Consider the following 14,452-nt stretch of genomic DNA (forward strand, 5'->3'; position numbering starts at 1 on the left):
CCTTCATTGGCCAGCTAACAAAGGACAATGCATCTATGTGAACTTCTGCAGTTAATCCAGGATGGACTCCAAAGACATTAGTCATTAATCTTAAAGTTCATAAAAAAATATTTTTATTTTTAAAACACTGGACCTAAACGCTTACTTAATTTACAAATTTAAAACCATAACTTGCACTGCACATAAATAACTAATATTGGCATTATATTCATGTTGTTTAGCCAGAGGGGAACTGGCCCCACAGTGAGCCTGGTTTCTTCCAAGGTTATTTTTCTCCATTAACCAACATCTTTTGGAGTTTTGTGTTCCTTCCACAGTCGCTTTCAGCTTGCTCACATGGGTTCTAAATACAATTATTATATAATTATTTAATTTCTATACGCATTTTACAATCATATTTAATCAAACTACACAATGATCAATGTAAGACATTACAGATATTACAGTTTCATTTTTATTTTATTTTTTAATGCATGATTTCCTGTAAAGCTGCCTTGAAACGATGTGTGTTGTGAAAAGTGCCATACAAATAAAAATGACTTGACAGACCGTGCCTGTGTGCACATACTGTTTCTATGGACGCACGCACTGACGGATCACCGCTCTCATAAAACATAAGCTATGCTCAGATATTCTTTGTTGTTTATTTCATTCGTTAAATCCTGTTGCAGTTTATTTCCCTCTCTAACTGTGCTGTGTTTTAGCAATACAAAGAGCTACCGTAAACACTCTGGAACACCTCACAATTCATGCACATTTGAAAGGTTATTGATAAATATATGTTTGATGATGAAATAATAACGCGGCCGCAAAAGATGGCTCGAGTCAAGTGCTTTGAGACGTTCAAACAAACAGAGCATAATTTTTATAGCTAACAGAGACAGAGTTTACAGTTTTTGAAAAAAAATCAACCTACGAATGGCTTACTTACTTAACACCTTCCCACTGAAAAAAATTCCCTCACTTTTAGAATGAACATTATAAATACAACACTTCATATCAATTCAAACATATTGCAGTATAGTACTCTAAAAAATTGTTACACATTAAATCAAATGTTAATGGCGAGAATATACAGTAATGGAGAAGAATGGGGAAGAGAGAAGGACATAACAGTAATTCCAATCTTCAAGTCTTCAGTAGAAAAGAAACCAGTGTTTTTTTAAAAAAAAAAATTTTTTTTATTAATGTTTCAACTTGCATCTGGATTTTAAAGGATTCAGATCTCTTTTTTGTTCAATTTAGTTGTAAGACATCAGTCCACTTTTCATTCACACAGTTATTTTTTGGAACCCATTCAACTTAAATATTGTTATAAATTGTAAACAAATACTGATGACATTAATAATAATAATTATAAAACTAATAAATTGTTATTAATATTATTATTATTGACTTTTAATTTTAAATACAACAGTAATATATTTAAATCGTGCACTTTTTAAACCCTCACGCTTTTATTTTGAAATTCTAAACTCTCCAGGAACTCCTGTATGTGTCTGTTTGTAGGCAAGTTCACCGTTGTTTAATTAGCTTCTTATTCAAATTCTGGTAAAATGCACCTCTGGTGCCGTTCTAAATGCATATTATAAGTGAACCGAACTATTGAGCATCTACATTTGAGATGTTGTTCGTGAGTAGTGCTCAAATATTGTGCACTGCGTGAAGGCTAAAAATAGCCGCGAGTGAATCACCCAGGGCTGCGTGTGCTTATGTGTGTGTCAACAGAGCAGCACCACTCACTAATGTGCTAGCACTGCGCGTGTATACTATATTACTATAAAATATAAAGTACTATTCACAGCCTATTGCGATTCACAGAGCTATCGCATGTCTTCAAGTGGCTTTGAATAAAATGCACGAGTCATATGAACAACTTTAATGGTGTTTTAATGTTTCTTTTATGTCATTTTTGGAGCTTGACATTAACGAACATGACTAACACATAGTATCGGATTTGGATCGGGCTTGTTGCACCGATACCCGATCCGTTTAAAAACTGTGTAACTGTGTATGTGTGCACACATGCAAGCATGATTGTTTGTGCACCCAGGGCCAGATTAAGGCCATCCTTGTTGTTGATGGCTCTTCCTGTATATCTGTAATCTGATCAGTTCAGATCAAATCAGGCCACCCGCTCAGATTCACTTCCTTTCCAGCACATAACACTAATACTTATCCCATTTTCACCATGTAAATATGAGACCAATATGTGCAAACAGATTAGACAGTGAGTGGCATTGTTCAAAGCCCCCATAACACAGATTAGAGAAAGAAAATAAGGAATGTTTTTCTTATAAACCATTCCAGTCCAGATATGCAGTGCTGTTCAGATAATAAAGCTTAAAGGGATAGTTCAAAAATGAATAAGGTCATCATTGTATGGAGAAATTATTAATGAAAGTGAATGGTGACAGAGGCTTGTCAGGGTTCTGCCCTTAGTTTTTTTTTCTTTTCTTTTTTTTTCTTTGTGGTAGAGCCCTGACATGTTTTTTTTGTCTGTTTTGTGTATTGTGTCCGGATTCAGCCACTTCGGTTGGTTTGGTTTATTCACTCTGTGGCTGAGTCCAGGCACTTGTGTTTTGTCTCGTGTTGTGTGAATGCACTTGGGTTTGTGTTTTCTCATTCCCTTGTGCATTTGTGTCTGTCTTCAGTGATAACCCGCCCTCTCATTTGCCTTTTAATCTGTCTGATTATTAGTTTATTTGTTTCACCTGCCCTCCTTGTTATCGCCTTGTTTTCTCCTCTATTTAAGCTCCTCTCGTGCTCTGTGGTGTGCTAGATTGTTTTTAAGTTTGTCAGTTTCTAGTATTCAAGTCTTGTCTCCAGTCAGTTTCTGAATTTCGATTGGTCTTGTCTTTGTTTATCTTTTAGTTTGTTTTTTGCCCTGTTTTGCTGTTCCTCTCCTTTGTGAGAGTTTTGGTTCGTATTTTGTTCTTTCTAATAAAAGCCCTTATACTTTCCTTCCTGCATTTGGGTCCTATCCTTCAATCTGTGACAAGGCTAACATTCTGTCTAACATCTCCTTTTGTGTTAAATGGAAAGAAAAAAATAAATAAATAAAAAATAGTCAAATGGGGTTGGAATAACATTAGAGTGAGTGAATGATGATAGAATTTTTTTTTTTTTTTTTTTTTTTTGTGAACTATCCCTTTAAATCAGGGTAAGAAATAAGCATCCGCCACCCAATTGTATTATATGTTATATTTTATATTATAAAATAAAATAATATATGTTTGAAAATAAAAATGGCTGGTAAAATTGGGCCGCAGTGGCAGGTGGGCAAAAAAATTACATTTTGTACCCTGCTTTAAATGTGTGCATTTTGGATGCATGGGCTAATTTTAAGTGCTCTATTACTCTTGTTATGGATAATATACACTTTAATCCATTCAAAAGTGGAAGGTAATGGTAATATGTAGTGATCGACCGATATGTTTTTTTAATGGCCAATGCCAATATCCAGAGTGCAGGGTGGCCGATACAAGCCGATATATCACACAATTTAATACAGTATATAACAGAAACATAAAACTGCTAAAAATTAATTAACTCTTATTTAGCACCATATTTACTATAAATTATATACTCAATTTCACACAAAACATTAAAAAAAAATAAAAAAAGAATCTAAAATAATATTGTATTTTAAATGGTATATAGCAGTTTCTTCTGATTTCTGTTTAGTCATCAATTTTTTTTAATTTATTTGCACATGTAGTAATTGTTAATATATTAGGAAGAAGGATATAACAGCACACACAGTAGTCCAGCAACCATGGATGGCATGTGCACATTAGTAATCTATTTTCTCACAAAAGACTGCATCAAACCAATTGTACATACAGTTCATAGTGAATAAGACATTTACTTATAGCACACGTGAAGCGCTTTTACTTTGAAGTTGCTCTCACGCGCTCCTGCAGATCCAGTGCAAGCAGCAATCTCCTGACAGTTTAAACGGCCTGGATCACCTACTTGGATTGTCACGGACTGACCGTCATGATTTGTGAATTATTAGAGGAACTTTTGATCCTGATCCTGAAATTTTGATTCTGGCTGATAGAATATGTGCTTCAGAGGAAGATATTAGATAGGGCTGCCCCCGACCAAAGATTTTCCTAGTCGACTAGTAGTTGACTATTTAAGCCATTAGTCGACTAGTCGCACATTTATTATATTAATTTAATTACTTAAATAATATATATATATATATATATATATATATATATATATATATATATATATATATATATATACTGGGGGGCATCAGAAAATGGTTTGAGTTCCAGGGCTGAGAAAGAATGTTATAAGTAACATTGCTAACACTGTTCTACATTACAAAGAAATACTAAACCATAATAATGAGTCTTTAAAATAAACATTTTACAAGCACACGCACGAAGCGAGTCGCAGCGACACCGGCAAAAGCTGTAATGATTCTGAATGTGTCGGAAAAACCAGCAAGGAGACTGTCTGAGCATTTTGTTAATTTATAGAGAGAAATGGACATTAGGGTTGTGCTGACAGACGATGATCTCGGGGATCAACGATGGTCAGAGTGATCGCCAATAGCTGATGCCTTTGACGATGTCAAGATGATATTTGGCTCGTTTTCCCATGTATTAAATTATTATTATTATTATTATTAGGCTATTATTATTATCAAATTAATATTACAAATAATTTGCCTGTAGACACACAGACACACGCTTGAAGAAACACACTTTATTATATTAAGAACAGATGACAGAAAAGCCGTCTATGTGCATGTATGACGTGCTGATACGGAGGCGTGCAGTCTCGTGAGCATGTAAAAGGTTCTCACTCTTTCCTTGTTTCTGTCTTCTGAATTTTATTTAATTTATTTTTTTGCAAGAACAGTATCATCTGTGAGTGCTGAAAATGACCTCAGACATCTCAGCTCAGGAGGTGCTTTGAGTTCAGTTCACTTTATTTCCACAGAGCAGTTCATTGTGAACGCAGCTCTGCAGCCTGTAAGAGATTTTCGTTTGGAGTGCAGTTTGAATTTAGAAATGTATTTGATTTAAATTTTTCGTTTTTGAAATAAATTAATTTAATTTTCAATGCAAAATCACTAAAGCAAGAATATTCACCGATCCCTCAGCCCGGGGATTTCCGATGTAATTGGACATATATATATATATATATATAGAGAGAGAGAGAGAGAGAGAGAGAGAGAGAGAGATAGATGTTGACAACTGTTGTAAAGCCATCTTTCAAATAGTTGAACAACACACATTTTAAATGCACTTTTTTTTCCAGTTTCATTTGAAATTGTAGTTAAATAAATAAAAAAATAAAGTTCAAAGTTTGAAATCAAGGTGTCTTGCTTTATTGTGAAGGCCTAACCCTAAACCTTCTTAATGAAAATTACCCCATAGTACCACCTAGCTTCCAACCAGCAGTAATACCGGTGTTTGTCAGTTTCCTGCAGAGTTTTTGTTTTTCCTGCGACCAACTGACCAATCAAAAGTTGGTCGACAAAGACTCTTCTCATCGACTAACGTTTGATGGACTATCAGGGGGCAGCCCTAATATTAGATGAGCGCTCGACGGGAATAAAACGCTGGATTTTCATGAGGTTCATGAATTACATCTTTTTAAATGAGAAATCTGCATATTTACAGATGGTATATAATAGAAGTTTTACTGATATTTGCCTTTTATCATTAGAAAAGAAAGTTAAAAGTTACAGGGAACTGTTGAGGAGAAGCTGATAGAATATATGCTTCAGAGGAAGATTTATGAGCATTCCACAGGATGTTGGATCTTCTGAAGTTTTGTGAAGTTGGTTTATTACATCTGTTTAAACGAGATATGCGCATATTTGCAGACTGTATGTGATATTAGTTTTATTGATGTTTGCCTTTTTATCATTAGACAAGACAGTTAAAAGTTACAGGGAACTGTTGAGAAGAGAGAGAGAGAATGAAACAGGTGAGCACTTTAACATGAGCTAAAACGCGTCTGCCGCGTCTCTGATATGTGGATTGTTTAAATGACACTGTGTTGCACACCGGTCTATTATTGTAGTAACATGATGGTGCGTAACAACAAAATGAACCGTGACTGGCCGTGTACATATCTCAGTCACTTCACATGCAAGCAACAAGGAAAGGAAGTGCATCTGAGCAGGTGGCCTGATTTTATCTGAACTGATCAGATTACAGATATACAGGAAGAGCCATCAACAACAAGGATGGCCTTAATCTGGCCCTGGGTGCACAAACAATCATGCTTGCATGTGTGCACACATACACAGTTACACATCGAAGTGTAGGTTCATATGACAAATTCTTCACCACTGGCAGTCCATTACGTGGATTCCCATTGAGATGACTGTATTTCATCGCCCGTGGAATTCCACCGTGCAAAGGTATGTGTGACCACGCCTTAAGGAGGAACACGATAAAGAGTACCGGCACCAGTATCGTTCCACTTCAAGCACTGAATGAGTGAGAGTGAGGTTTTCGCATTACAGTAATGAGAATATTTGAGGGGGAAATGTTCTTAGTTGTCATGAAAATAATGTCTCCATGCAAAAAATCCTAAAGGAATATTCAGAGTTCAACAAAAGTAAAAAATAATTTCAACTAGTTCCTCATTATCTTTAAACAAATCCAAAAAATCTGGGTTACAGTGAGGCACATACAATGGAAGTGAATGGGGCCAATTTTTGGAGGATTTAAAGGCAGAAATGTGAAGCTTATTATTTTATAAAAGCAATTACATTAATTGTTCTGTAAAAACTTGTGTATTATTTAAGCAGTAAAATTGTTTAATTTGTAATATTTGTAGAATTACAGGGTTTACAGCATTATGTCGTCAAGATGACAAAGTTGTAAAATTGGCTATAACTTTACACAGAAAATCTTGGTAAGCGATTTTATGTAATGTTAACACGCATAATGTGTCTTGTGGCTATACTTTTGAAACAGAGAGTATTTTTACATTTACGGATTGGCCCTATTCACTTCCATTGTAAGTGACTCACTGTAATGCAGATTTTTGCTTTTTTATTTTTTAAGAAAAGGAGGGACAAGTCACAATTTATTTTTGTGGTAATCAACGTTATGCCACAAATGCTGTCAGTTGTGCTTAGCTTATATTAAACCTTTAATATTCCTTTAATGTTCCTAAAAATAGGCTTTTCAAAATGAAAATTGCTAAATATGTTTTTCTCTTATTTTAATTATGGAGTTTCACTTATGTAGATGTGGCACATGAAATATGCTTTTTGAATATATGATAAACATACAGAACACCTGTGCTCTTGAACATCCTTATACAGCCTCCACTGTACTCTATCAGCATGCTTTGTGAAGTCCATATGTCTCATCTGAGCTGAAGGAAATGGTGTGGAATCCGCCAGAGTTTTGATAATGCCATTACAATATTATTAGTTTTGATAACTCATTTTTTATCACTTCCTCTTCCTTCTGATGATTTATTCCCTATATTTTACACTTGATGGCTTCTAATTCATAATCATTTTCCCATGTCCCAGACAGTCTTGAGAACAGGCCACATCTACCTTTGTCTAGTTCAAGAAAAAGAGTCCTAACTAACACATATTTACACTGAACACAAGAGAAAGCATCCACTCCCAACATAAATACACGTAACTAATGGTATTATAGCCTCATTGGCCTTTACACACACATGCTGTCACTTTTCTCTTGCTTAAAGCAGCAGGATGGCCAGATCAAAATATGGCACCGGTGCATCATGTGACAGCTCATTATCACAGACAAACACCTCCTAATGTGACTCCCACTCGAACCTCTGCCATTTTACCTCATCGCCTTCTCCTGTCACTTTGACAACAACCTCGCTCTCCCTTTTGCCGAATGCCAGCTCTCCTGAAACCGACACTGAGAATGTTTAGAGCTTCTTATGACCTCACAGTGGCTCTGTTGTGATTTTGTGCTGCTTCAAAATCTGGCTGTTACTGGAATTGTTTCAATTCCTTTCTATTTCCAAATTTGTCCTGAACACCTGCCCAAAAGCTTTTTTACATCCCAGTCCTCTGCGACTCAAAAAATTGCATCCTGAAGACTGAGGTAGTGCCTCACAGCATCTGCAGAGAAACTGCAGAATGGATTGTGGGTTTTTTGGACCTACACAAACTGGTAATTAAAGAATACGTTGGGGGATCCGAGGTCTAATTTTTGCAGAAATAATTCCATTAAAGCTTTTATGGACAAAAGATGTTATATATCTCTGCAGTATCTCTTAAAGTTAGTGGGGGAAGAACATGTGCTGTAGGTTCGGTTTTGGCCTGATTTTCCGTGTTTAATCTTTCTTTGACCTTTGGCCATTCATGTGTATTGTGTCACTGGCTTATTGCATTTAATTCATATGTATGAGCCGATTGAAATCAGGGAGAGGTTAGACAGCTGGCAACCCTGACCTGCATATATTCTATATCAGTCAGAGCAGACACAAAATACAAATCTCCCACAGAAAACAACATGCATGATTGACTGAAAGAGTTGCTTTGTCCTTGCAGTCCATGACATCAAATATGCCCATAGAAGATGGAGTATTGGATGTAGGAATTATTGAATATACAACTTACCATAAATGTACTATAGCTTGCTTGCACACTGCATCCCAAATAAGGTTTCTCTTTGTTGTATTTTAAATGAATATTCCAGGTTTATACAAGTTAAGCTCAATCGACAGCATGTTGATTACCACAAAAATGTATTTCGACTTGTCTCTCCTTTTCTTAAAAAAAAAAAAAAAATCTGCATTTACAGTGGAAGTGAATTGGTCCAATCAAATACTCTCTGTTTCAAAAGTATAGCCACAAGTTGTAAACAATTTTTGAGTTAACATGATTTTAGTGTGATAAAATCGCTTATTAATATTTTCTGTGTAAATTTATATTAAATTTTACAACTTTGTTGCCATGATGATGACATAATGCTGTAACCCTAAAACCTTAAAATGACCGTAAAACGATGATTTAAACAATTATAAAGCTCAAATAATACACATGTTTTAACAGAATTAATTTAAGTGCTTTTATAAAATTATAAACTTAACATTTCTGCCTTTAACACTAGGCCCCATTCACTTCCATTTTAAGTGCATTACTGAAACTTTGTTTTTTTTAAAAAGAAAGGTAAGGAGTAGTTGAAAAATATTTTTTGTAGTAATCAGCATTATGCCACAAATGCTGTCCACTGAGCTTTACTTGTATTGAACCTGGAATATTCCTTTAAACAAGTAACATACACAAAACAAATCAATGATATGGCTGCTTCTCCAGATATGAGTAAACAGAGACACATTAGGTTTCACTATCTCAGCACAGTTAAATGTCCCCCTAATTCGAAGTCACAACCCATATAGGCAACTGTCTTCACTGTTTTCTTCTTTCTGAAAGGATATTGATAACACATGCCTTAAACATGCAGCTTATATTAAACAGTGCCTTTATAAATCAAATACAACCTTCCAGGACTATTATGCTGTAATTGCAGCCTGCTAGTTGCATAATTTAAGGAAAGCTCAATTTTTCTCTGAACTGCCAAATAAATGAATGGATGTGATAATTTTAGGGCAGTAATGATAATTTCTGTGCCCTTTCCAATTCCTTATTCAAACAGACAATCACACAAGCTGTGGGAATCATAGCGCTCTTGCTGGCTTCTTGGCTCCATCTCATTATAACATGGGTATAAGCTCAGCAAGAGTAATTAAACAAGTCTGAAGGACTTTCTGGCATCCTGGCACCAGATCCAACAGGCCAGACAGCACATAAGAGTTTTAGGAGCTGCCCATGGTGCTGAATCACTTGTGCTCAATTCATTGTTATGTAATATTAACATTTGAGTGTGTTACACATATTAAATGTTTCCATAATTAATCACTATTATAATATCAACAAAATGTATTTACAAGCAGCTCCACAAAACAATTACACATTAAAACTATGCACTTGATCAGCATTAGGCTACTTATGCATGAAGTACACGGTAAAATGAATTCAGTAATGTGAAGTTTGACACGTTTTCCTTACATGTTGGCTTGTAAACATGGTAAACCATAGTTTTCCAGACCCCCATCCTGAGAGACGCTGCTCTGTGCGCCATATATTGAATTATAGCACCACCAGCCAGCAGAAAAGGTGCTGCAGATGCTCAAGATCGAACAAAATACAGCATATTTGGACATATTTGGAAGGTTTTGGTTTTGCTAATAACACTTAAACTTATTTTACATTTTAATTATACCTGTTCCTATTGCAGTACAGAATATTTCAGGTGCATGACAAATAATGTAAAAGTCTAAATAGACTAGTGATAATTTTTGATAATATCTTTCTTAAACTCTTCTTATTTTAAGTTGATCAGGATAATTAAAGAGCAGCACACATTTCAAACATCCGAAAAATAAATATTTTCAGAGATAAATAGCCTATTAGTGCCATCCAGAGACCATTGCAGACACTAGACTGCAGATTGCTCCTTAAGTTCATGTCTTATATATAATATTATCGCTGCACACATCAAGTTCATAATTAAAATAATATGTTGAACGATTAACCGAGGACGAGGACAACTCGTTTTCACACACAAACGACTACGAGTTTAAAAAGCCACTTTGGGGGTAAAATTCGAATGCAAAAATTATAGTCTCAAAGATCCAACCGTTTGATTATATACATTTACCCCCCAAAATGATATAAAACAAACTGCAGCTATGACTGGGTAACGCCTCTTCTATCACTGATTGGATCTCTGCCAATGTTTAAGACTATTACTTCATTGCTTTTGCCAGTCGATGCTTTACGAAAACGCCTCTCATGACATAGATAATGTTACTCATAATGACACCATTACTTAGAATAGAGCAGATTAAGGATGTGGGTGCACATAGCAGAACCGATTTACATCTAGTCTTCCAACACAACAATGAGACAGTGAAAGTGTGTCTGCGTTAACGACCCCCTCCACCGCACAGCAACCACACACACACACACACACACACACACACAAACCCATCCATCCCATTATTTGTACTATACAACCACTCAGACCAAATGCAAATTATGGATATATATTGTATGTTTGAGGTTGAGGTTCTATACAATGCGTTTTATGACACAAACGCCCATTGTTATCTTCCCACAATTTCCACGCACTTCGTTCCCAAACAAAATTTTTTGGGTAGTCTATTCCCAATTTTGGGAGTAAGAAATATGTTCTACTTCTTTAGATACATAGCCTAATAATGACCTTGTCCTACGCCTAAAAAACAAACCAAACCCAACCAACTGCTCCATGTCTGCCAAAGACGTCCGGACCCTCTGAAAAAAGGCTTTTGGCACCGATTCCTCAAGGAGGTCGATATCCTGACCGAACAAGAGAAGGGACAGCTCAATGTTACATGCAATTCAATATTCTGACAGAAAAAAAAAGTTTACCTCGCAGTAGGAACGCCAGTCCTGCTTCAAGCACCGAGGGTCAAAGGAACCGAATTTTCTCACTAGTAATATTTTCCCATGTTGCTGGTCCGTTGTGCTCCATTGGTTCACACTAAATTATCTTGAAGCAAAGGTGTGCTTGAAATGAAGGCATCCAACTCCGCAAAGCCCATATCCAAAACCATCTGTTAGTCTTCGGTCAGAGCCTCTAAAATCCAGTAGTTTTCGTTTCTGTTTTCTTTTCCGTTCGAGGTAATGGGTTGATATCCCTTCAAAAAAGCCAACTAGGATTTTTGAGGAACAGTCAAAAAATTGTGCGCAATGTGCCTGACGCTCCTTTAAGAAAGCCAAGTACTTGTTTTCTCCTATGAAGAGCTAAAGCCCGTGCCATTCTCCTCCCGCCCGTCGACGCACCTCGCTCGAGCGCGAGCTTTCGTCCGCATTAAACGCCGGTTGCTCCCGAGAACTCAAATCAGATCTCAGCAGGGAGACCAGCTTCTTACCGCCCCACCTTTACAAGTCCTTCCCCCCGCTTTGCCTCCTCCACACCGAGTTAATCCACACAGTCACTGATGGTCTTCCTCGCGTGCCCTCCATCCAAAAGGTCTCATGATTGACGCACCCTTCAACCTTCTCCTCAGACCGCGTACGCTCTCCACATCGGGCTGAAGATGAATTAAGAACTCGAAATGTCTCTAATAAGTCGAAATAACAGGCACAGAACGTAAAACCTAAAGTGAGGTCTTCTTAAATGCCAATAAATTGGGTAGACAAAGCAAATTCCTCACGAACTCTCTTCAAATTCATTCGCGCCATTATAACGGTAGAGCTGTTTAAACAAACTAGTTTTGCGCGAGCTACTGCGATCATATGTGTGACGGCTGTTCTCTCTTCCCTGCTGTTTGGAGAAAAACGCAGGAAGTGATCACGGATTGGCTCAGACTGACGCTCGCGGGGTCTCACTCTGCGCCTCTCAGTGAGAAGTGCTGTTGATTTAGGGCTCGAAGACGAAAAAAATAAATTAATTAAAAAAAAAAAAATAAATAAAAAAAATAAAGGATGCATCCCACGGGACGAAAACGGGAAAGAACAGTACAGTAAAGATACTCTCAGTTCAACTCCATAGCTGCATTTTCTACCTCAGCCAAACCCCGTCCACGACGACCTACCAGATGGTTAGGATTAAGAACAAACGTTACGTTGTTCCGAGTTCTGGAATGTAGGGTCCCTTCACACCGAACGCGTCACGGATTTTTCAGTAGTTTTTCTTTGTAAACATGTGCAAGGCTAGAGGACGACATTGATCGTTGCGCCGTGTCTATTTTAGTTTTTATTTTTTATTTTTTTTCAGCGTCCCGCGCAGGAGCGCCGCGTTCTGTAGAATGTCAACTTTTAAAAACGCGTCTCGAGACTCGAGACATCTGCGTTCTGTCCTTTTTAAGTTTCAAAACTTCAACTTTTAAAAACGCGTCTCGAGACACCTGCATTCCGTTCTATTAGTGACGCTGCTTCTAGCTGTTTAGCGCAAAAACGCGTTCAGTCTGAACGTCCTGTTATTGTGTTACTTACAAGCTCTGAATTCACTGCAAGCAATTATGGAAGTAAATGAACCTATGTAACTTATTAAGCTATAAAGGTTTATTTCAATATCGTTTAAGGTGCTGCCTCTGTAATATCGTTTCCACGGTCGTTTTGGTGTTCTGAGGGACAGGAGATCGATAACGTGCGATCAAAAGTGGTGGTGGCATAGTGGGCTAAAGCACATAACTGGTAATCAGAAGGTTGCTGGTGCAATCCCCACAGCCACCACAATTGTGTCCTTGAGCAAGGCACTTAACTCCAGGTTGCTCCGGGGGTATTGTCCCTGTAATGAGTACACTGTAAGTCGCTTTGGATAAAAGCGTCTCATAAATGTAATGTAAACCAATAAAAGCGTCAACGCCACTCGTTATGTATGGCTTGACATTTCAGCTGCCAATATAGATTCAGCTCTTGCGTTTTGTGAAAACTCAGCCTATTTAAACTGATATGACGTTGTCACTGTCATACGGAATGCATTAAAACATATATCATGATTATATATATCAGTTTAAATAGGCTGTTTTCACAAAACGCAAGTGCTGAATTGGTTTTACGTTGTTTGGTGTTTAGTTGTGTTGATTCAGCACCGTGGACAGCAACAGCATAGCCTCCCGAGATCAAGCGATTCATTTGTGTCTATTGCTGTGTATTTTGTAATTATCATTTAGATCTTACATATAGCTGTTTAATAGTACTACTACTACTAATAATAATAATGCAATTTTTGTATAGCCTACTTTGTTATTCAACAAATAACTAAAAGTAAAGATAAATAATTAATTAATTAAAAATACAAATCTATTATTTTATTTAAATATTAATATTAATAATAATAATATATATAAATTATATAATATTATGTATACATTTATAATGTGTTTATAATATATAAAATGTAATATTATATTCATTATTCATAATAATTAATATTTTTTTCTGAAAAATCTTACAATGTAATATATTGTTTCATATGTCCATATATATCTATATATATATATATATATATATATATATATATATATATATATTATTATTATTATTATTATTATTATTTATTTATTTATTTATTTTTTGCTAGGTGCACTGAAGATAACGACTCTCCAGACAAGTCCATTCGTGTCTGAAAGAAACTGATGTGACAAAGGGGAAGTAAGATGTGTCCCCTCTCACCCCTATAGCACTGTCTGCTGTTGTGTTTGAACTTTTCTTTGACACCATATTTCAGAGTAATGGCACATAGTGGGGTCCTCATGAAACGGTCTAAGAATTGTAAATGATGCACCCACTTCTTTTGCATAAGGTCACCATGTGTTCTTTAAAATAATTTGTACATGCCTGACTAGTGTTTGACAGGTATTTGACTTTTTCACTTGGTTGATTGCCTAGGCAATTTACTATTCACTTTGT

The 14,452-nt window shown here is 36.3% G+C and overlaps 1 protein-coding gene across 3 annotated transcripts in view; it reads right to left on the minus strand.

Moving 5' to 3' along the window:
- lrfn5a (leucine rich repeat and fibronectin type III domain containing 5a) overlaps positions 1 to 14,452 on the minus strand; it is a 132,956-nt gene that overhangs the window by 88,984 nt on the left and 29,520 nt on the right. Inside the window, exon 1 of one of the 3 annotated variants that reach the window (XM_051723076.1) lies at positions 11,465 to 12,315. The exons of the other annotated variants lie outside the window; for them this stretch is intronic. The gene's annotated coding sequence lies outside the window, so the exon portion shown is untranslated. Of the gene's footprint in view, positions 1 to 11,464; positions 12,316 to 14,452 lie in introns of those variants that run through there. 3 annotated transcript variants of the gene reach the window in all.

The sequence above is a fragment of the Myxocyprinus asiaticus genome, chromosome 17 (genome assembly GCF_019703515.2).
Source record: "Myxocyprinus asiaticus isolate MX2 ecotype Aquarium Trade chromosome 17, UBuf_Myxa_2, whole genome shotgun sequence".
Lineage (NCBI taxonomy): Eukaryota > Metazoa > Chordata > Actinopteri > Cypriniformes > Catostomidae > Myxocyprinus > Myxocyprinus asiaticus.